At 46.0% G+C, this 23,758-nt stretch overlaps 1 protein-coding gene across 2 annotated transcripts in view; it reads right to left on the reverse strand.

The window, feature by feature from the left end:
* The window catches only part of LOC115408986 (tripartite motif-containing protein 16-like), a 50,603-nt gene extending 27,125 nt beyond the window's left edge, over positions 1-23,478 (reverse strand). Inside the window, exons 1-2 of one of the 2 annotated variants that reach the window (XM_030119936.1) lie at positions 17,665-18,610; positions 7,884-8,007 (exon numbers count right to left, since the gene is read on the reverse strand). The gene's annotated coding sequence lies outside the window, so the exon portion shown is untranslated. Of the gene's footprint in view, positions 1-7,883; positions 8,008-17,664; positions 18,611-23,447 lie in introns of those variants that run through there. The other variant, XM_030119941.1, reaches the window with a different exon arrangement.
* Between the last annotated feature and the right edge of the window lie 280 nt (positions 23,479-23,758).

Here is a 23,758-nt window from a genome sequence, read left to right on the forward strand (position 1 = left end):
GACCAGTAGTAGTTGTAGTACTAGTTTACTACTAGTACTAGTAGTACTAGTTTTATTTGAGCAGTTTCTTATGTACAAACAGGATACATTGTAATCAGAACAAGAGAATGTGCTCAAAAGGAGTAGGCTGAAGCAAAATGCTTGTTTGCGCCCACCCCCATATGATCTTATATCCGGTTTCTCAAGACAAGACCATATCAGTTAATATAGGCAATACTATGTATACATAATATGCATACAAACATGAAGCACTGGGATTGCAAAAATTTCAATAAATATAAAGATATACTTACATATGACATACATAGTAAATAGATGAGAGTCAGTGTGGAACTCATACCAAATACAAGTAATGCATGCAAGTGTAGCACCCATACCTGTGCCCATACACACCTCGGTGTGCATGTGCACGTTTATGAATGTATGTCAGTGTCCAGTATTGATCAGTAATCGATTACTAAGCAATTGATGACTGCAATCAAATTACTTTTTAAGTAATTAAATAATATAACGGCTCAATAATAACTAAAATAGGTTTTCCCAGTGCATGAGCACGGCAGAGCCGAACCAACCTGGTGATGGATATGTTGTATGAAAAAAAGTTGCTGCTTTTTCCGCCTTTAAGAAATTAGTAATCAGTAATCGATTACTTTCAACACAAAGCAATTTCAGAAGTAACGAGACCACCCCTTGAAGGAGCAATTAATAATCAGTAGCTAGATCACCCCTCGGGAGCAATCTGACCAACACTGTCAGTGTCTAATGTAAGTGCAGCACCCATACCCGCGCCCATACACACACCAGTGTGCATGTGCACGTTTATGAACGTATGTCAGTGTATATCAGTATATATCATCCATACATCAATTTGAAAACAGAACCAAAACATGGTACACAAATATCCAAGCATATTCAGTAACTTATTAGGCTAGTGTTTGCTATTGTCGATATGTGCTTACTACATTACTAAGGTTCAAGTTACCAGTACATTAGTCATTAATACATCCTTGACAAATCAGACAGTTCACAAGTTCTCAATTTGTGCATAATTTTCTAACATTTTTTGCTTGAGCCATTATTTAAATTTGTATATAGAAGTACTATACCAGATATCCAGATCTAACACATTCCTTTGATTAACCCCTGACCATGTAATGAACATTTGTTTAAAAGTGAAATGTACATGTTGTTTTTTAAAATGTTTATTCCCTCTAAGATTGTATTTGACTTCTTTATTCTTAAACAATTGTTGAATATTGTTTGGAAGCATATTGTTATGTGCTTTGTACAGTACTTGAAGGGTATAAAAGTTGAAAAGATCGACAAATTTTAGAGTTTTTGATTTCAGAAAGAGTACATTAGTGTGGTCCCTAAACCCTGCGTTATGGACCATGCGTATGGCTCTTTTCTGAAGTACGATCAGACTATGCAAGTTAGTTTTATAGGTGTTGCCCCAGACCTCAAGACAATGCGTGATATGCGGCATTACAAGAGAAGAGTACAGTTCTTCACCACAATGGACCGATACAACGACCGCATCACTGCAGCCGCTGCACCGATCCGCCTGTCAAGCTCACGCTCCATCCGTCCCCCACTGTGAGCAAGACCCCAAGATACTTAGACTCCTCCACCTGGGCTAGGGTCTCTCCACCGACCAGGAGCGGGCAAGGACCGGTCAAGGACCATGGCCTCGGATTTGGAGGTGCTGATCCTCATTCCTGTTGATTCACACTCGGCTGCGAACCGCCCCAGTGCATGATGGTCCAGGTTCGATGGAGTCAACAGGACAACATCATCTGCAAAACACAAAGATCAAATCCTGTTGTCCCCAAACTGGACCCCGTCCGGCCCCTGGCTGCACCTAGAAATTCTGTCCAGAAAGATTATGAACAGAACCGGTGACAAAGGGCAGCCCTGCCGGAGTCCAACATGCACCGGGAACAGGTCCGACTTACTGCCGGCAAAGTAGACCAGACTCCTACTCCGGTCATACAGAGAACGGACGGCCCTTAACAAGGGGCCCCGGACTCCGTATTCCCAGAGCACCCCCCACAAGACACCATGAGGGACGCAGTCTTACGCCTTCTCCAAGTCCACAAAATACACATGAACTGGTCGGCCGAACTCCCACGAGCCCTCGAGCCCCTATGGAGGGTATAGAGCTGGTCCAGTGTTCCACGACCAGGACGAAAACCGCATTGTTCCTCCTGAATCTGAGGTTCGACTATTGCCACCGAGGAGCTTACCAACCACCTCGGGGACTTCAGCTTGGGTGATGGACGAGTCCACCTCCGAGTCCTCGGCCTCTGCTTCCTCCACAGAAGACGTGGTGACGGGATTGAGGAGGTCCTCGAAGTATTCCTTCGGTCAGCAGCTCCGCCTCCACTGTAAACAGTGTTAGTGGAGACCTGCTTTCCCCTCCTGAGGCGCCGGACAGTTTTCCAGAATTTCTTCGTTGCTGAGTTAAAATTGTGAGTGTAAATTGTGAGGAGACTTTATTTCAGTAAATCTTACTGGTCATCTTTTTCCAGTGCACATATTTTTAAACAAATCCAGTTATGAAAATAAACAAAAAAAAAAAAAGAGAAGACAGTAGATCAAAGAAATAATAGCCCAAACAAAGATGAGCTGCAATCAAGTCTGATGGTAGAGACATATCCAGTTTTTTTCTTTTTTTCCAGTTCTCTCGAAATTCCTCCTTTTGTATTCGAGTTATTCTTTACATCACAAAGATACAATATGGATCCATTCTCCAGCCGTTTCTTGGTTCTGGACTTGCTCCAGAACTCCAGTAATATTCTCAGCTAATATTTCACTTTGTTCCTCCACTCCAGTTCCTCTAGATCAACAGAACAAAGTAACAAAGTTCTGCTAGTTGAAAACACAGATGTCAGTCAGAATGAGGCGACAGCAGGGAAACTAAAATACAGGAAAATGATTCAAATCTCTGTTTCCACAGCATCTCCATCACTCTGATTTCAATAGGATTTATTTTGATGTGGAGTGCAGAGATGCACAGAAGGAACATGCAAACCTCAGCCAGAATGATCCCTAAACCTGGAATCCACTCATGGTGAGGTGAGAGTACTAACCACTACACCATGTATTTAGATTTCACCAAATAAAATCATGGATCGTCACCTCTTGGTCTGGATTTTTGCAGCTGCCCTGAGTGTGTGAGATGACTTCGAGCTGTAGTAAAATCTTCTTTTGGATGAGGTGATCATGGAGCCACATATGAGGAAGTCAGTGTAGAGAGAGAACACTTCTCTCTACGGGTTGTTGGTTCCACCAGAATGGCAGCAAAAAGAGTGGGAGGAGACGGAGACCAGTCTGAGAACAAGACGTTACACACATACACCACTTCCTCATTCTGCCACCAAACAGAGGAATCGACACTCACACCCACCAGCATACACGCCTGTGTGTGTGTGTGTGTGTTGTGTTTCAGTAGACTGGAGTCATTTCCAGCTAAAAGAATCAAACTTCCTGCCACTTGGTGACAGATGAAGATCCAAAAAGCCAAAACAATCAGTTCACTGTTCAAGAAAATCCACAAATCTTCACTCTGAAGGATCAAATGTCAGAAAAGAATCATGAAAACAGAAAGACTGATCAATCCAAACATGTGAAAGCTCCTAATTTCCACTTCAAATCCCCCAAAGTGTGAAAAGCTGCAGCTTCCTGTGGTCCATGAAGAAGAACTTCCTGTTTGAGAAGCTTGAAAAATGAGTCCAACTATTAGAAAAGCATCAGTTGAGGAATCAGTGAGGGGACTGATGGCTGCAGTGGCCATGTTTTTCTCCACTAACTCAGCTCCTTTCTGTCTCTCCACACTCGTCTCACATCCTTTTGTCCACGTAGAAAGTCTCTGAGAAGACGACCGACCATCTGTTGGTTTCAATCTTCTTCCTCTCAGAAATCTCATCAACTCATCAACGTCTCAGCTCAGAAAATGTGGAGGCTCCTTTAGAAAACCACACAAGGAGATCTGATGGAGTCCTCTACTCAGGTTTCAACAACTCTGCTGAGTTTCCAGAATCACCATAAACCCAAACTCCAGCGTGTAGCGGCTGAGTGAAGGAGGTCTGGACTCTGTGGAGGAGAGTCATGGTTTCAGAGACGCTGTAGAAAGACAGAATACCTGCTCTGTGATCCAGGTACACTCCCACTCTGGAGGACCGAGGACCTGAGACGGGAATGTGGATGTTGTTGTGCCAAAAAATAAACTTGTCAGCGTCACAATCTAAAGACCAACATTTGTCATTAAGTCCAAATCCACAATCCTCTCCCCCCTCTGCTCTGCTGATGTTCTTGTATGTGACTGCTACACCAACTACTCTTCCTCTCCTCTCCACCTCCCAGTAACTATGTCCAGTCAGACTCTCTCTGCTCAGAGCCTGAAAATATTCACTGAATTTGTCTGGATGATCAGAATGAGGCTGAACTTCCTCTGTTAAAGTTAGTTTCTGTCTCCATCAGATAATTTCAGCTTTCTGTGTGCAGAGTTTGGATCCAGAGTGATCTGCTGTGAATACTGTAAGAAGTCTGCTCTGCTCTCTGGCTGTGGTTGTAGCAGTAGCTTCTCCTCTTCAGTCTCTCTCAGGATGTCCTGCAGTTTCTGTCTGCTCTCTGACACAGCTGCTGCCACATCCTCAGCAGAGACATTGATGGCCTCCATCTGCTGCTGAAGCAGCTTCACGTCTTCCTCTCGCTCCTGGATTCTCTGCTGGATGTTTCGTCGACTCCCCTCCAGCTCCTTCTGCTTCTGGCTCCTTTCTGCTGCAGCTGGGACTGTTTCATGGCTTCTGTGTTGGTCCATGGTGCAGAGGTAACAGATACACTGCTGATCAGTGCGACAGAAAATCCTCACCTCATGGTGAAGAGAGCAGATCTTCTCCTGGAGCTTCTTGGAGGGCTCCACCAGCTGGCGTTTCTTCAATTGAAGTATTTCCTACAGACCTTGGAGGTGTTCCTCACAGTAAGAGGCCACTCGGTGAGCTGCTGCCCCCTGCAGCTCAGAGACGTCAGTGATCTCTCAGCTGAGATCTGTGAAAGAGGAAGAGGCAGTGACTCAGTGTGGAGAGAAGGGAGAGGACGTCACAGCTTGATTTCTTTCAGGAAATCCAGCAGCTTCACTTCACCTTCCAGCTGTCGTTCAGCTGGAATGTGAAGGGAGGTGTTGGGGTGTGCTTTAGCTCAGGTTCGGGCCAGAGGGACTGGTTGCAGAGAGGAATGTGGGGAGGGATGACTATGTTCACCTGTACAGGATTATTGACTGTCCCCCCAAAGGGCCAATAGAGGCATAGAAGCAGCCACTCTGGCAGAGAGAGGGGGGGCATGGACTGCAGCGACACCGTACAGTATCTGGCAGGTGTCAGAGAAGTTGCAGGACTTTGAAGCTGGAGGTCGGAGAGGACCTCCAGTAGCTGTTTTGTTTTTGGTGTCACCTGGAGGTAGGTCTGAAAGGACTCCCAAGGTAGTTTTTTTTTTTTTTTTTTAATTTCTTTTTGGGTTTTGTTTTGGTGTTTTTCTTTAAAGGTGCATTAAGGAGTTTTTCAACTTTAAAAATACTTATTTTCCACCATAAAAATGTTACAAATATTCAATAATGTGTGCAATGTGCCCTGACATATTAATTGTAAGTACCTCTAACGGCGCTAAATTGTCACTTGTCACTGGCACCAGAATTTTTTGGGGGAGAATTTGAGATGATGTGACGTAATGCGCGCTCCAGCTGGCCTGATTTCCTTAGGTTTCGTTTTGTCCGCCATTAATCCACCAGATGCTTAGCGACCAGTATGAGGATGGATCTTCCAGAAAGTAAGAACAGACCGGCATTTAGCACTGCCACAGCTCCAGCAGAGACCCCACCAGGCAAAAGAAACTTAAATTTTACTCAAGTGCTACTTAAAGAGCGAGGAAGGAGTTCCCCTCTTTCGGGCACGTACATGGACACAAGCCACAGGCAAGAGAGTTTCACTAAGCTGCAGTTATGTCCAAGGCCTGCAGGGGCCGCTATTTCGCACGAAACGTGCAAACTCCTTAAAGCTAGGGTTGGCGATTTGAATGAGATACATTTTTTTAAATACTGGTTAAAATGATCTTTATGACCTGATGGGAAACAATTCATAGCGTGTTCTTAAAGTAGTTTGGAAAATATCCGCTATCTACAGCAGGAGTAAAACGGGAAAAACAGCAACCAATCGTCTTGACGGGACACCTTTTTTTAAACCAATCAAATCCCTTCGCCGTTCGACCTGCCCCCTGCGCGTACATGTCAATGGCGTGCACTGACCCTGATTCAGTGCGCGTAGAAGGACGGAGCGTTGTTGCAGAATGGCGGAGAAGAATGTTTGGGGCTTTACTTACCGGTGAGTGCGCCATACTTGGCATAGTGCAAATAAAGAAAAAAGAAGAAACGAAGCGCTGAGGACAGGTTACGCCAGGAACGCACTGGACGCGGAAGTGCTGCGCGCACCGCGCGCACCACGCGCGCGGAACGTCTCTGCGTCTCCGCTCCCAACGGAGCTCCTCCAATGGGGTGGGAGCTGGGCGGAGCCTTGGGGAGATGCTACATTCGTGCTACATGCTAGTTTTCCAAGATCGCCAACCCTAGCTTTAATGCACCTTTAAATAAAAGGACCTGCAGCAGAGCCAGAGTGGGGGCAAGGGGGTGGTTTCCCCAGGGCCCACAAGGTCATAGGACCCCATTTCATGTGATGTGTTCACATTTACTCTTAAATAAATTATTATAATAAAATGTGCAGTGTGTGCGAGAAGGTATACGCATTTTATTGTGGGCTCCAATTTGCCAATTCTTACATTACGACTGTCCATGAATGCATCAGAGCTGTAAGCCAGCACTGATTGGCTGGGCGGCATGAACGAGTTATTTCTTGTGCACTTGATCTGAACTCTTTGGAGGAAAGTTAAACAGTATGCTAAACACTATGCTAGCTGCTAGCGGTACTACCCAAAGCCTAACATCGGAGCCATTGGTGAGTCAGTGAAACCTTCAGAAATATTATCTTTATCAGAATGCTGTGGTCTTAAACACTGGCTATTTGAATGTGCCTTGTGTTGCTCTCAACTATAAGAGACCGCCGAGTCTATTTTTTTTTCTAATATATGTACATGAATTCCAAAAGATATAGATAGCTGTGTCTATATCTATCTGAATAGATTGTGTAATTTTAGACCAGCTGTGTTCATTTTATATTTAAGCTGTATCAAAGATGGTACAGATTTAGCCAGTAAGTTTTTAATCTGAGTTTTCAGCACCATGGACAGCGGATGCTCTGAGATGACACCTGTCAGGCTGCATTTGGTGTGTGTGTGTGCGTGCGTATGTGTATTTGTTCTTCAGAACAAGTTTGTGAACTGGTTTGTGACTTTATTCTGCTTTCTGAGGCATACAGGTTTTGCTTGGCTAAATAAACTGAGCATTAGTGTGTTGTTTGATGGTAGGATGAGGGATTGTTTGAATGGTAAAATTACTATCATAAGGGCCCGTCGAGAATGCTCTGCCCCCTCTGTACTGAGACCCACGCTCCGCCTCTGAAAAGGACTCAAACCCAGCATGGGCTGTGTCAAATCCATGCTGCTGCATCTACAGATGAAGTTTTCAACTTCTGCTCTTCAACTCACTCACTCTTTCTTTGGTCCGTCTCCAACTAATAATCCCATCTGTGGACTTCCTATTTGAATCCACAGAGATGTGAAAACTCAGCTGTTAGCTAATGCTAGCTACTGTGGACACAGAGGAAGCAGTAAGTCAGTAAAGTAGCTGCTGTGTTTCTTGCAATGTCCCTCAGTGTGTCCTGTCGTCATCAAGCTCCCTCAGCTGTTTGATTGGAGTGTTCGCATTAGTTTCTACTCACAGCAGTAGAAATCCTGAGCAGACGTCCAGCCTCTCTTTCCCGTCTGCTTCACTTCTGGAGAAGTCACACTCATTTATCTGCTCTCCACCTGTTGAGTCACCATGTGGCTCCACCCACTGCTGCTCTGAAGGGAGGGGTGGAGGAAATGTAGAGAGAGAGTTCAGGGTGTGAACACACACTCTGTGTTGAAGTGAAGAGTTGACTGGAGTTCAGTGAAGAGTGGATCTGACTCTGAAACACACATCAATCCATATCCATCAGTCCTGATGAATCCAGTCTTCTCCACTGGGTTTCTCCCTCTTCTTCCAGGCCTCCAGTAATATTATCTGATAATATTTAACTTTGTGTGAGAGAAGACTTTGACCTGCAGTAAAATCTCCTTTTATTGACCAACTCAGATCACCTGATCAGATTTTCTGCTTGACTCGATTTCAGACACATGCTCAGAACAATTTTGCACTGGCCAGTGTAGGTGACCTGACTGTGACTGTGTGAATGTACATGTCTTATTTGCACATGTGCAAATTTGTCTCTCTGATCTGTCATTCAAACGTCTTTGGAGCATCAGAGATGGCAACGTGGATATTCTCATTTTTAAGAAAGGAGAAAAACAATGTCCATGTCTTTTCATTTCTTTTCATTTCCCAAATCATGGTTGTTGCACTATTGTTTTCTAATCGCAGTCTGTTGAGACACTTGTAATCCAGTGTTAAGAACATGGAAAATCAAAAAGATGAATATTGATTAAAAACCTTATTTCTCAATAAGGACGAATAGTGATTAAAAACAGTTTTTTAAAAATATGTTCATTAAAAAATTAAAAACTCTAAAAAAAGTAACAAATAAGAAAATAACTAAGAAAAACATTTTGATTCCTGATGTGTTTAACAGGCAATCACCATTTATTGTCATTACCACTCTCAGCCACTGGGGGCGGGGTTCTCTCCAGTCTGCCTGCACGCAGCTTCTGCTGGACAGAGCCAGACAGCAGACTGGGAGAGATCCTCACCACCAGAAGCAGAGAGCTAACGTGGCAGCAGCAGCCTTATTGTGGAATATACTTGGAGATTTGGTAAGCCAAACCAACTCAGAAGTGGCTCAGACATCGATATATATAAGCCTACTGACTGTTAAATTTAAAGATATTGAGCCAAAGGCTGTGAACCCACGTGAGCTCAGAGCAGCAGTGCTACACCTGCTAATCAGCATGGTGAGTAATTACCTTGGCTGTGTTCGATACTTACCTACTACTCATACTAACTTATTGAGTATGCAGTGCGTTTACACTGGCAGTATGCGATTTTGAGTATACGAGAAGTTCCCGGATGTATACTGCATTCGCCAGAAATGTTGAGTAGACATCGTGTGTTCACTACTCATACTGAAATTACCCAAGATGCAACGCGACGGACAGCGGTTGCGCCAGACAGAGCTTGCGCCGCCTGGCGGCCGGCGGGTGTGGTCGGGGGGCTGGTCCCGCGATCTGGGTGAGAAACTCTGCGCTCGCTGGCAGGCCCGCCGCTGGGGTGCCGCGCCGCACCGGGGGGCCCGGGGGTCCGCCGCCGGACCTCCAGAACCGACTCGGTGCGACGCCCGGGGCGGGCCCGCTCCGTAGGACAGCTGGGTGAGACCGCGCGTCTCGGTCCCGCTGCCGAGCGGGTCGGCGGGGAGCCGGTCGGAGTGGCGGGGGCGGCCGGCGGCGTGATCAGCGGTCGCCCGCCGCCAAAGCCCGACCGGGCCCGGAGGCTGGGCCGCTGGGTCAGGAGAACCGACTGCCGCGGCCACAGCGCCGGGCGTGGGGCCCCCCGTGGCGGGTCCGGGGTTCCTGTGTGCTCTGCTTCTCTCCTCCTTCTCTTCTTCTCTGACTCCTCCTGCTGGAGCCGCTCACTGTGGCTGGCTCACATTTCGCCGAATTCGTCCGAACAAAATCATAAACGGCTGGTATTCGGACAAATAAACGACACAGTCAGCCTCTAAACGACCACTTTGTCGCCTAATTTAAAAATAAATCTCGAAGTTGTACATTTGAAGAGTTTGGAGCTAAAGTGAAATCAGCTTTAGCGGGTCGATTTCGGCTCGGGGAGGAGTGCAATGCATTGTGGGTTATTATGTAGTATGCTGTAGTGTAAACGCTTTGCATACTGTCTGATGGACTGAGTATGCAGGATGCAGGATGGATAGTGTGAGTATGGAAGGATGTAGTAGGCAGTATGCAGTTTCGAACACAGCCCTTGTGTGTTGTGGCTAGTTAGCATGCTAACGTTCCGCTAGCTTAAATGCTAACTCCGCTAGCTACTGTAAGAGCATTTTTACAACAAAAAGAGCTTCTTTTCACACTGAAGGGGGTTAGCTATGGTTTCATGACCCACAACAGTGATTGTCATCCCAAGGTTTATGTTATATCCTGGCTGCAGAGTGGTAAAAGTTTATCTTTTGTATGAGTTGTATGTGTGTATTGCTGTTGGCAATGTTATCTTCTGTTAGCTCCATGTGAAGCACTGCTGTTCAAACCATTGTAGATCAATTATTGTAACTAAGTGCCTTCACATGTACTGTAATCTTTATTTTGTGTAATTCTGGATACTTGTGAACCTAGTGTCTATTTAATATGCACTAAAAAGCGAGTTGGGTAAAATTAAATATATTTTTACTGTACAGGAATAAGAAATTGGATCCATTTCAAATATTTCACTTATTTTAAAACTGTTTGAGAGCTATAGTAATTACAGCCAAAAAGTAAGCTGTTGTTCTTGTGACCTATCCAACAGGTCAGGTTTTTTTGGATTTGTGTAATCCATTGGATTGCAGATTTGTGAATTCCAGAAGAGAATCGATTCTCTGCACTAGATGGTGAGCCAAACCCCAGAAAGATCCTGGTAGACACACTGGACATTGGGCAAGCACTTGAGGGACTGAAAGACAAAGACACTAAAAGGCCAACAAGACTGATTCATTTTGGTTTATTCATTTATTGGTGTTTTCTTTTATTTTTATTGCGCGCTTTGTATTTTGTAAATATACATTTTTGCATTCAAATTATCTTGCTACTAAACATTCCTCACTTGCACTCCTGTGTGTGTGTCCATGCTTTTACTCAGCCTAGGCTCCCAGCCGAATTTAGAGCTTCTGATCTGGCCTAACAGTCCCTTCATATTTTCATTTTTCTGAGGCAGCTGAATTGCTCAACCTAAACACACAAGGGTACATTTGTGCTACACACTGATTCTTAATAAAATCTTCCACATGTTCTACCTCTTTAGGACGTTACCCCAATAAATGAGAGCTGACAGGAAAAGAAGCTCTGCATGAGGGAGAAGGCAGAGGTAGGTGACGTGTGAGGTGGAAAGTGATGCACTTCCTGTCAGACGGCAGATGCAAACTAAACTTGTTCAAAGTTTCATTCATTCACTTAACTATCATTTTTGCTAACCCGGTTCTAAAAGCCTTGGAAAGTAGAGGAATTAGAGTGTTTTAGGTAGATCCTGGAGCACAGTGAAGAGGATTCGGCCAGCCTGACAGACTACATAGATCAGAGGTCGGCAACTTGATTTGGCGTTGGGCCAATTTTTGTCTGGGCACATGAAAGGCAGGCCGGGCACACATAATCAAAGATAATGTTTTTATTTGAATCTAAACAACTATCCAATCTTCAACATTAAAACAATGTTGTCAGAAAAAAGTATCTTGTCACTGACTGCTGCTAATAACTCCACGGCTTCACCCTGCAGAGTCAAAAAAAAAACCCAACAAAAATCAAAAAACAATCAGCTGAATTATGAAATGCCTGACAACAGCAGCCTGGAGTTACTGTGGCTGCTGTCTTCCGTCACAAACTTGTTAAACCGTCTTTTAAGACAATGATGTGTGAAATGTGGACAACGGTAACCGCTAAATTCCACTGCGTACATTTGTGCTGCGCTCCGCTCCGCTGCGCTCCGCTCCGCTGCGCTCCGGACCGCTGCGCTCAGCTCCGCTCCGTTTGTTCAAAACCCACCGCTCCGCTATGCTCCGCTGCGTCTCTGTTCCGCCCGGCTGGGGAAGCAGAGCAGCGCAGAGCTATTTAGCATCGACCTCCAAAAGCTGAGCAGTCTGGGCCACACTGGTGTCTTTCTCTGTACATCCTGGTAGAAAGGATGACTGGGGTCAGATAAAATGTTATGATTCTCCACTTCCAAAATCAGCGTCTCTTCATCCTGGTTGTTGTGCTTCAACACGCTGAATTTCGTGCAACAGGATGTTGACATTCGGGCCTTTCAGAATAAAATGCATACATGGTCCTGAATATGTATTTTGTAGAAAACACGAAATCTATGGACAACAGCCTGCAAATGGGCCGTATATGCAGCTGTGTAAACATTCAGAAACGTTCGACTATAGCTTGATTACAGGCAGAAGAGAAGTTTGTCATATAAAACTTGATAGTGTGTTTTGATTTTAGTTTGCCTGCTTTTTAAAGTGTACATTCTAATCAGTATGGGATGTCTGGTCGTGATATATCTGAAAATTAATGTGAGGACAAATAAAGCATCTCTAAACAGTTTAAAGTTTTTAATAAAGACAAAATGATTTTATTTTGTATAAAGCCGGAGGTTGTTGGAGTTCTCTTTCCTGTTTGGTGCATCTGAACTGTGGACATTTATGCGTCCGGAGACCTGGACGGACCGGACCGGAGAGAGAAACAGACCTGGGCTCTAGGTTGGACTGACGGAGCGGGGTGGAGGCTGTGGAATCAGCTACAGTCATTAAAATAGTAATGTATTTGCTGCGGCGGTCGGACCGGACCGGAGCTGAGCGCAGATGGAGCGGACCAGAGGATGTGGAATTTAGGGGTAAGCCTCAGCCTCTGATTGGGCTTCCCCCTCTTTCCCTCCATTTTAGGGTGTGAGTGAGATTTAAAGCATTTAATAAAAAAGGTTATTTTTTTTAACGGAACCACGTCTCCTGCTGCCTTTAGTCTTGGACCTGGGCGCCGTAAGGGGCACCTTCATGATATATACATTTCCCTGGGTGTGACTCCCAGGGTGGCGTTGTCAGGCCCCTTGGTGTATAGTTCAACTTCACAATAATCAGCCCGATACACCAATACACAATCTCTCTCCCCGTTGCCACAATAAAAAAAAAAAAAAAAGTGTCTAATCATTACACACATTAAAATGAACAATCTTGTACTTAGTCATTGCAGGAAAGTGTAACGACACCAAAATTGCAATAGTAGTACAACTAGAAATTGGCACTCAGAGAGGCAGACCTCCGCCACAGCTCAAATCAGTCACCAACAACCATAAGAACACCAGATATAATCACACAACATTGTGATCGGGGTGTGAGCGGAGCGCTGCGGTGTGCGGTGCCTCTGTCTGTCGCCCTCTCTCCCTGTGTGTGTGTGTGTGTGTGTGTGTGTGTGTGTGTGTGTGTGTGTGTGTGTGTGTGTGTGTGTGTGTGTGTTTATCTGAAAAGGAAAACCTAAAAGCAAGATAATTACCTCCGCCAGGAGGTTATGTAATCATGTCGGTTTGTTGGTTGGTTGGTTGGTTTGTTGGTTGGTTTGTTAGCAAGATCCCAGAAAAAGTAATTGACGGATTGCAATGAAACTTTGTGGAAAGGTGGGTCTTGGGCTCACTTAGAATTGATTAAATTTTGGTGAAGATCCGGATCACTGTCTGAATCCAGGAATTTTTTAAAGGATTCTTTATCATTGACAGACAGGGAGTCTTTCACATGGTTGGGCAGGCCCGCCGACAGGGGGGACAAACGCCTGGTTCACAGGACGCACCGCTTCCGACGTGGAAGTGAGAAGTGCCGCGCACCGACTGTCAGATTGGCGCCCCTGTTAACCTGACGGTTCATACAGGAGGCGCGGGGGGACTCGCCGCCCGCGTAGCGGCTCGCGCCGTGGACCGCGGCGCTCCGCTCCACTCCTCTCTATTTTCTCCAATTTTCAAATTGAATCCGGTCAATTTGAAAATTGACCGGATTCTCTTGTATTTTCCGTTCCCGACTTCCTGTCTGGTACGAGCTGCTCTGTCCAGTTTTACAACTGGCGGTGCATGGCGCGCAGCTCGCGGAGAAAATAGAGAGGAGCAGAGCGGCCGCGGTCCACGACGCGAGCCGCTACGGACACGGCGCTGTCCCACGCCTCCTGTATAAACCGTCAGATAGGTTAACGGGGCGCCGATCTGACAGTCGGTGCGCGGCGCTTCCCACTTCCACGTCGGAGGCGGCGCGTCCTGTGAACCAGGCGTTTGTCCACCCTGTCAGCGGGCCTGCCCAACCATGTGAAAGACTCCCTGTCTGTCAATGATAAAGAATCCTTTAAAAAATTCCTGGATCCAGACAGTGATCCGGATCTTCACCAAAATTTAATGGATTCTAAGTTAGCCCAAGACCCACCTTTCCACAAAGTTTCATTGCAATCCGTCCATGACTTTTTCTGGGATCTTGCTAACAAACCAACAAACCAACCAACCAACAAACCAACAAACCGACATGATTACATAACCTCCTGGCAGAGGTAAAAATATGTAGCCCTAAGGGCCGGGGCGGCTCTGTGTTGCCAGATTGGGTGGGTTTCCACCCAACTGGGCTTTTTTCAAACACATTTGGCTGGAAAAAGTTACGCTGATAACATTTGTGCTTGTTTTTCACAATATGGAACGGGTTTTTAGAAACTGTTTACACCCACTCCCAAATCTCCCCCATGAGCTACTCAGCATGAGCCTGAGCGATCACATGATAATGCCATGACCCTCTCTTCTCTGCCTCTGATTGGCTATAATTCACTGCAATCACTGATTTGATTGGTTAATTTCTGTGTTCTGTGTGAGCACGTGTATATGCATGCGCACGTGTGCAGAGAGAGCGAGAGAACGATTATTCTGAGTCAGGTCACACATTGTTTAATTATCATTTTAATTACTTCAAGTTGGGTTTAGGTGTTTGGTTGCTCATGGGTCATGGCAGTGTAACCGAGGGAAAATTAAGAACAGCTCAGAGATGGAAACTGAGGCGGTTATGTAGAGAGATAAAAATACATACTTTATAACTCAGTGGACACAGAAAAGGACAAAATTCACCACCTAATCAATGAATACGGTGGGAGAAAAACACAACTTGGTTAAAACATGCCCAACCAAAGCAGCCCCCCTCAGTCTGTTGCTGATCCTTGGCTGGTGTTTCACACAAAAACCAAAGAACCAACAAAAAGCAAAATGAAATCAACAAACAACCCAACCAACTAACGCACCCAAATCTGACAACTTTATCCACCTACGCCTGTTTTGCACTGACTGAAGGGCTTTGCAATTTCGTTGTACTTGTTGCAATGACAAATAAAGTTCTATTCTATTCTATATTTTAGTCCCTCATACCAGGTACTTTCATGGTCCCAACTGGCCCCCTGCTCGGCTGATGTTCCAAGCGGGGCTGAGAATGTGACGAGGGCAGATGCTGTCCACGGATTGGTCAAACAGTGACGTCAGTATCAGAGCCATGAGAGCGACTGCGGTCAGACTCACGCCCGCCGTTTTTAAAACGCTGCAACAGCAATGTGGTAGTACGCTCAAAAACCAACCCGGTGGAGGAGTGAGGGGGAGAGGATTCAGCAGGAGCTACACACCATACTGTACCGGGACAGTGTACTGGGAAGCCTGGTGGAGCTGGTTTAGCCTCCAGTGGAGCTGGTTTAATCGTCTACGGCTGCAGACAGGCGAGCAGCGGGAGGCAGCGTGCCGTGGACTGGAACACGGTTGTGTTGGGCTGGTGAGTGTTTGAGACTTCAAAGATTTTTTAATGTTTCTGGAGCAGCTGGTTGTAAGATCACAAAGAGCAAACAAAGATCATTCTTGAGTAGCGCCGTGGTGTCCTGTGTGTGCCGGCAGAGCTAGCTGATTAGCCAGTGATGCTAACTCCCTTCTCCGTTGGTATTTTGCTTGTTGCTGGATCCTTCCTGCTGGTCTCCAGCATCACTGCTGCCCTGCTGAGGAAGGAGATGAGCCAGAATGCTTCCTTCTACCAAGCACTCCTTGGTGTGGTGGAGCAGATGAGTGCCTAGCGTGTGAGACAGCCATTCAGTTTATGACCGGGTTAAAGGTCGCTGTGGAGCAGACATGTCCAGACAGGTAGGCCAATATTTCCATTTTTATCGAAGGTTTTGGAGAGGGTTGTAGCCTGTCAGTTACATGCAGAGGTGGGAGATTGGAGCCTGATCAAGTCATCTCCATGCCATGTTTTTGCAATCACCATGTACCACAGACAAGCTGAGGAGCAGGGCTGATTAGATTCACCTGGTGTGATACATGGTCAGAGCAAAAACATGGCATGGAGATGACTTCATCAGGCTCCAATCTCCCACCTCTGGTTACATGACCACTTACAGTCAAATTCCCTGTTCGAAAAATTCCAATCTGGCTTCCGCTCAGCTCACAGTACAGAGACAGCCCTGGTCAGAGTCACCAGTGACCTCCTGATGGCATCTGACCAGGGCTCTCCCTCACTCCTCATTCTACTTGACTGAACAGCTGCCTTTGATACCGTTGACCACAAAATTCTTCTCCATCGTCTGCAATATAACATTGGTTTGTCCGGCACTGTAGCCGAGTGTGTGGCCCTGGGGGATGCCAGATCAAAGCCCCATTCTGTCACCTGTGGGGTTCCTCAGGGCTCTGTCCTTGGTCCTTCACTTTTTAACATCTATATGCTCCCCCTAGGCCACATCATCGGCAAGCATGGGGTTTCCTTCCATTGCTATGCCGATGATACTCAGCTCTACCTGTGCACCGGCCCCTCCCCCACACCAGTTCCTCCATCAGCTCTGGCAGCCTGCCTGGAGGAGACAGAGGCGTGGGTAAGACTGAGGCCATTCTCATTGGAACCCCCCCACCAGCTCAAATCCTCTCAAACTGACAACATTTCACCCTCTGGTTACACCACTCCTCTTTCTTCCTCTGTCAGGAATCTGGGAGTCATTTTTGACCCACATTTGTCATTTGAACAGCACATCCAAAATCTCTAAAATATCACTTTTTCCTTTAAAAAATATTTCAAAACTCCGCCCCAGTCTTTCCTCTTCAGCTGCTGAAAATCTGGTCCATGCCTTTGTCTCCTCTAGGCTGGATTACTGTAACGCTCTCCTCGTTGGGATCCCGACAAAGAGCCTTCAAAAGCTCCAGCGCATCCAGAACACTGCTGCCAGGATCCTGACGAGGACCCCGAAACATGAACACATCACACCTGTTCTCCGCGACCTCCACTGGCTTCCGGTCCTCCAGCGCATCCACTACGAAGTCTGTCTGCTAACATATCAATGTATCCATGGTCACACCCCGGACTATCTCACAGCACTCTGGACTCCAGACTCCACTTCCAGACACCTCCGGTCCACAGAAATAAACACCCTCTCAGTCCCACGAACTAAACTCCGGACAATGGGAGACCGAGCCTTCCAGGCAGCTGCTCCGAAACTATGGAACAATCTTCCGCCACATCTCAGAGCCCCACAAACCTTGGACTCTTTTAAGAAAGGGCTAAAGACTTTCCTGTTTCCATTTTAATCTTTTGTTGTGTTGTTTTTAATCCATTGATAGTTCTTAACATTTTTGTCTCTGTTGCACTTTGAGATATCCGTATGTAAAGTGCATTATAAATTAAATTAAAGGTAACAGGTGTCCTCTCCATTTTCCTCTTGTCCCGACACTGAGAGGCATTCTATTGTTGTCGGTTAGTAGCTGAAATGTTCATTAAACATGACGAACTACTGATGGTGCACCAGAGTCAGAGAACTTACCTCTACAACTGAAGATAAACTGGTCGTAAAAGAACTTGTATCCCTGATCCAGTCTGGATGTTTTCACTGTGGAGAGTTCATTCACCAGTCCAACCACCACATCGTCTTGTTGAACTTTGGGGAGGTTATGGAGGAATGTTGTCCAGTAATAACTATCAACCATTGTGCAATTCATTAATTGGAAGTGACAGAACACTGCTTATCCAGTTCTAGATGGGTACTTCCGGCTTTCAAATATGACATGACAGAGGTCTATTGTCATTATATAAACAAAGCCAAATTGAATTGAAATTCTAAATTTCAAATAACAGGAACCCTGTTATTTTATTAAAAGCATCAGTTGAGGAATCAGTGAGGGGACTGATGGCTGCAGCGGCCATGTTTTTCTCCACTAGCTCAGCTCCTTTCTGTCTCTCCACACTCGTCTCACATCCTTTTGTCCACGTAGAAAGTCTCTGAGAAGACGGCCGACCATCTGTTGGTTTCAATCTTCTTCCTGTCAGAAATCTCATCAACGTCTCAGCTCAGAAAATGTGGAGGCTCCTTCAGAAAACCACACAAGGAGATCTGATGGAGTCCTCTACTCAGGTTTCAGGAACTCTGCCGAGGCTTCAGTACCACTAAAAAGTCCAACCCCGGCGTGTAGCGGCTGAGTGAAGGAGGTCTGGACTCTGTGGAGGAGAGTCATGGTTTCAGAGACGCTGTAGAAAGACAGAATACCTGCTCTGTGATCCAGGTACACTCCCACTCTGGAGGACTCAGGATCTGAGATGGGAGTTATGATGTTGTTGTGCCAAAAATTAAAACTGTTGAAGTCACAACTGACAACCCAGGATTTTTCAGTATATCCAAATCCACATTCCTTTCCCCTCCGTGCTCTGCTGATGTTCTTGTATGTGACTCCGACATAAATTCTTCCTCTCCTCTCCACCTCCCAATAACTACGTCCAGTCAGACTCTCTCTGCTCAGAGCCTGAAAATATTCACTGAATCTGTCTGGATGATCAGAATAAGGCTGATCTTTCTCTGTAAAAGTTACTTTTGTCTCTCCATCAGATAATTTCAGCCATTTGTTCACAGAGTTTGGATCCAGAGTGATCTGCTGTGAATACTGTAAGAAGTCTGCTCTGCTCTCTGGCTGTGGTTGTAGCAGTAGCAGCTCCTCTTCAGTCTCTCTCAGGATGTCCTGGAGTTTGTCTCTGCTCTCTGACACAGCTGCTGCCACATCCTCAGCAGAGACAGTGATGGCCTCCATCTGCTGCTGAAGCAGCTTCTCGTCTTTCTCCTGGATTCTCTGCTGATGTTTAGTCGACTCCCCTCCACAGAAAATCTTCTTCTTCCTGGTGACCTTGGAGGTGTTGGTCACAGTAAGAGGCCACTCGGTGAGCTGCTGCCCCCTGCAGCTCAGAGACGTCAGTGATCCCTCAGCTGAGATCTGTGAAAGAGGAAGAGGCAGTGACTCAGTGTGGAGAGAAGGGAGAGGACGTCACAGCTTGACTTCATTCAGGAAATCCAGCAGCTTCACTTCACCGTCCAGCCGTCGTTCAGCTGGAATGTGAAGGGAGGTGTTGGGGTGTGCTTTAGCTCAGGTCCAGGGCAGAGGGACTGGTTGCAGAGAGGGATGTGGGGAGGGATGACTATGTTCACCTGTACAGGATTATTGACTGTCCCCCCCTCCCCCTCCAACCTCCAGGGTCAATCGAGGGATAAAAGTAGCCACTCTGGCAGAGAGGGGGGGGCATGGACTGCAGCGACACCGTGCAGTAACCGACAGGTGTCAGAGACTTTGAAGCTGGAGGTCACCTGAAAGAGGCCTTTCAGCAGCTGCTTTGTCTTTGGTGTCTGGAAAGACTCCCAAGGTCGTGAGTTCTTCGCCTCATAAACCAGCCCCGCCCACTCCAAATTGACATTTGGATTTTGGAGCTGGGGAGGGTCTGGGGACAAGCAAACAGAAAGAGGATGTGACAGAGCAGTGTGACGGACGAGCCAATCAGTGTTGCCGCTTTTTGTTTTAAAAATTTTTCTGTGAATTCCGGCGGCTAAACTGGAAGTGACGCCATCACTGCGCGTAGCGGAGATTACATAGATAAACTTTAACCATCTTCTGAAATCCGCAATAAGTAAAGTTATAGCCAAAACACCAAGTATTACAACAATCAAGCAGGAGCAAGAGTCTGCGCCTGGCGAGTTTCTCACAGGAAAAGACGTTTTCACGTGTCGCTGCATGTCAAGAAGCTACAGCTAAAGAGCTAATGCTAACCCTTAGAGAAGCTAATGCATTTTGATGACGTATTTGTTTTGAAGCGCTGATTGGCTGAAGTGCGCTGTCAGTCGGAGGAGTAACCGACGCCCCCTGCAGGAAGCTTGTATTGGGTTGTACCCAGACCCACCCCAGTTCCACAGTCCAAATGTGGATGTGGAGTGGGCGGGGCTGGTTGACCAGGCTAGTGACTTCTTGTGTTTTTCTTTAAAGGAGAACTATGCAACTTTTGCTCTCGCGCTCCCCCTACTGGTGGAGCTGGTGTGAAAGGTCACCGTCGTAACCGTTCTCCGCATAACCCCCCTCCCCCACCCCCACGTGCAGAGAGCGTCCCGTAAGTAAGTATGCCGTTCGAAATGACTAAGGAATTGCACTAAATGGGCCAATTTGCCAAAATGTTGAAGTATCCCTTTAAGGACGGAGTTTTGCTCTTTACCTAATAATAATTGACCACAAATACTCTTCTGTGCATTAAATAACAATTTCATTTGTAATTTTTCCTCATAATATTTATTTATTATTTATTTTTGATTCAGAAGTGTTCACATTCTGTTCACACCTCTACCAGAAAGTTATACGAGGGGGTACCGCAAAGTTCCCGGACTGTGTTTATAAAATTAGAACAAGAATGATTTCAGATTTCCGTTTGTTAAATCTCGTTAGAGCATGATCTTGTGCAGATCTCTGCAAAGTATCGTCTCACAAAGTTACACAGGGAAAGCACAAACAGCGCTAACGTCAACACAGACCGCTTCTTCGGAAAAGCACAAAATGGCGGAACACATCACTAAACGCGATCAGCGGCAAGCATCAGATTTTTTATTTTTTTTGCTGGGAAAAACAGCGTCAGCACTCACCACGGTCCAGGAGGCGTATAAAGAAGGTGCCCTGGGGAGAACGCAGGTTTTCGAGTGGTATGGGGCTTTAAAAGGGGCGAAATGTCCATTGAAGACCAGCCCCGCTCCGGACGAGCTGCATCCTCACGCACACAGGAAAAGATCCGCGAGGATCTTTTTTCTGGAAGCTGAACACAGCGAGTCTGTGCCGCCTGGCAGTCTGTTCACCAGGACCACTACATCCAGGTCCTGAGGGGCTCCGAGAAGCAGTGAGGCAGAAGCATCCTGAGCTCTGGCGGGATGGCGAGTGGTGGCTGCACCACGACAACGCGCCGGCGCACCGGGCCCTGCGCGGAATGCAGTTCCTGGAGAAAAACGGGATGATCCTGCTGCCTCATCCGCCCTATTCGCCGGACTTAGCCCCCTGTGACTTTTTTCTCTTCCAAAGAATGAAGAAAGAGCTGAAGGGGCGGAGATCGGAGGTCGTCGAGGAGGTTAAACAAAAATCGAAGGACGCACTGAACGATATCATTACGCACGAGTTTTCAAACGCCTTTTAAAGCTGGAAAACACAGAAGCAACGGTGTATTCAAACCAGCGGGGATTACTTTAAAGGCGACAGCTTTGAAAAATTGTTACAATTAAACACATTAAAAGTTATAACCAATGTCCGTTTTTTTTCCGGTCCTCCCTCGTACGTAGAATTTGACGGCCCCTTCTCCTTCCTGAAGCTACTTCCTGTTTGGGAGGAGCTTATGGAGTAATAATAATAATAATAATGCATTGGTTTTATATAGCGGCTTCTGGACACTCAAAGACGCTTTACATTGCATTATTCATTCTCTCCATACTGGGTGGTGGTAAACTGCTGCTGTAGCCACAGCTGCCCTGGGGCAGACTGACACCATCGGCCCCTCCCACCACCAACCATTCACTCTCACACTACTTTCATACTTAGGCAAGGTGGGTGAAGTGTCTTGCCCAAGGACACGACGACAGTTTTACCCCTGCGGAAGCAGGGATCGAACCGCCAACCTTCCAGTTATAAGACAACCCGCTCTACCATCTGAGCTACTGTCGCCCCACACCAGATAATTCCAATAATTCCACCAGATTCGGATTTGAAAGTTTCCAGAGGCCTCACAGTTCAAGTGTCAGGTCTGTATCTGCTGTAGAGGTCAAATGAGAGCAAAAGAGCAACAGAGGTCAAAGGTCACAGCAGGCTTCATGTCTCAGCGAGGCCTCAGATGGTAAATTAACCTTTTCGAGCTCCTCTCAAGCACTACTCTTCTTCATTATTCTTCTACACAAGTACATACACTTGTTACATTAAAGGTGCCTTAAGGAGTTTGCACGTTTTATGCGAAACAGCGCCCCCTGCAGGCCCTGGGCATAATGCAGCTTAGTGAAACACTCGTGCCTGTGGCTTGCGTGCACGGAAGAGGGGAACTCCTTCCTCGCTCTTTTAGTAGCGCTCCAGTAAGATTTAAGTGTCTTCTACCTGGTGGAGTCTGTGTGGAGCTGTGGCAGTGCTAGAAGCCAGTCTGTTCTGACTTCCTGGAAGATCCTGCTCAGCTGTTGCTCACTAAGCATCTGGCGGAGTAATGGCGGACAAAATGAAACCTAACCAGCCGGAGCGCGCATTACGTCATTCTTTTCAAATTCTCCCCAAAAAAACTCTGGAGCCGGACCGGCACTGTGACTTTCAAGTGACAATTTAGCGCTGTTAGAGGTTCTGGTAATGAATCTGTCAGGGCACATTGTACACAGCATTAAACATGTGTAACATGTTTATGGTGGAAAATAAGTATTTTTAAGGTTGTAAAACTCCTTAATGCACCTTTATTTCTCCATAATATTCAGAAAAACAAAACATTTGAAAAAGCATGATCTTAATTTTGTGATTTAGTACATAAATGCAGACAGACTGACAGATTGATTGGTTATTGATTGGTTTACAACACAAGAGGAATAAAATTCTTCCAGCAGTATGAATACACTTCTGAATCGAAAACAATAAATAAATATTAGGAAAAATAAAAAAGATGAGGTTGTTACTTAAGGCAAAGAGGATTTTTTGTGGGAATTATTATTAGTTAAAGGGCAAAACTCCATTCCTTAAGAAAAAAAAATGCAGTCCGTGACACACATCTACTTCCTTTCCGGGTCAGAGGTCAGAGTTCTTAGCAACCGTGACTGGTTGGTAAGGACACAGCAGAGTGGCAGCTCTGCAGAGAACGCTGTTAGAAGGCACGTAGGAACGAAAACAGTGCAGATCACATCCATAAACCGAGTGGAAACTTTGAAGATAAAGAGTATATCTGTCCGTAGAGAATGTATTGTGTAAATTACAATACAGAGATTTCTCCATCCTATAGATTTGTTTTTTGGTTTGTTTTTGTGGTTCATATTGTGGCTTCTGATCTATGTCAAGCTTCAGCTTCTGCTCTTCAACTCACTCACTCTTCCTTTGGTCAATCTCACACTAATAATCCCATCAGTGGACTTCCTGTTTGAATCCACAGTGAAAACTCAGCTGTTAGCTAATGCTAGCTACTGTGGACACAGAGGAAGCAGTAAGTCAGTAAAGTAGCTGCTGTGTTTCTTGTAATGTCCCTCAGTGTGTCCTGTCCTCATCAAGCTCCCTCAGCTGTTTGATTGGAGTGTTAGCATCAGTTTCTACTCACAGCAGGAGAAATCCTGAGCAGACGTCCAGCCTCTCTTTCCCGTCTGCTTCACTTCTGGAGAAGTCACACTCATTCATCTGCTCTCCACCTGCTGAGTCACCATGTGGCTCCACCCACTGCTGCTCTGAAGGGAGGGGTGGAGGAAATGTAGAGAGAGAGTTCAGGGTGTGAACACACACTCTGTGTTGAACTGATGAGATCACCTGGGCCCAGTATTTCAAACACATTGGATTAAACCCAGATCTGATATTGGGTATTTCAAACAGCATTTAATCTTGATCATTTAAATCCAGATTTGGAAATCCAATCCT

This window comes from Salarias fasciatus, chromosome 22 (assembly GCF_902148845.1).
Source record: "Salarias fasciatus chromosome 22, fSalaFa1.1, whole genome shotgun sequence".
Lineage (NCBI taxonomy): Eukaryota > Metazoa > Chordata > Actinopteri > Blenniiformes > Blenniidae > Salarias > Salarias fasciatus.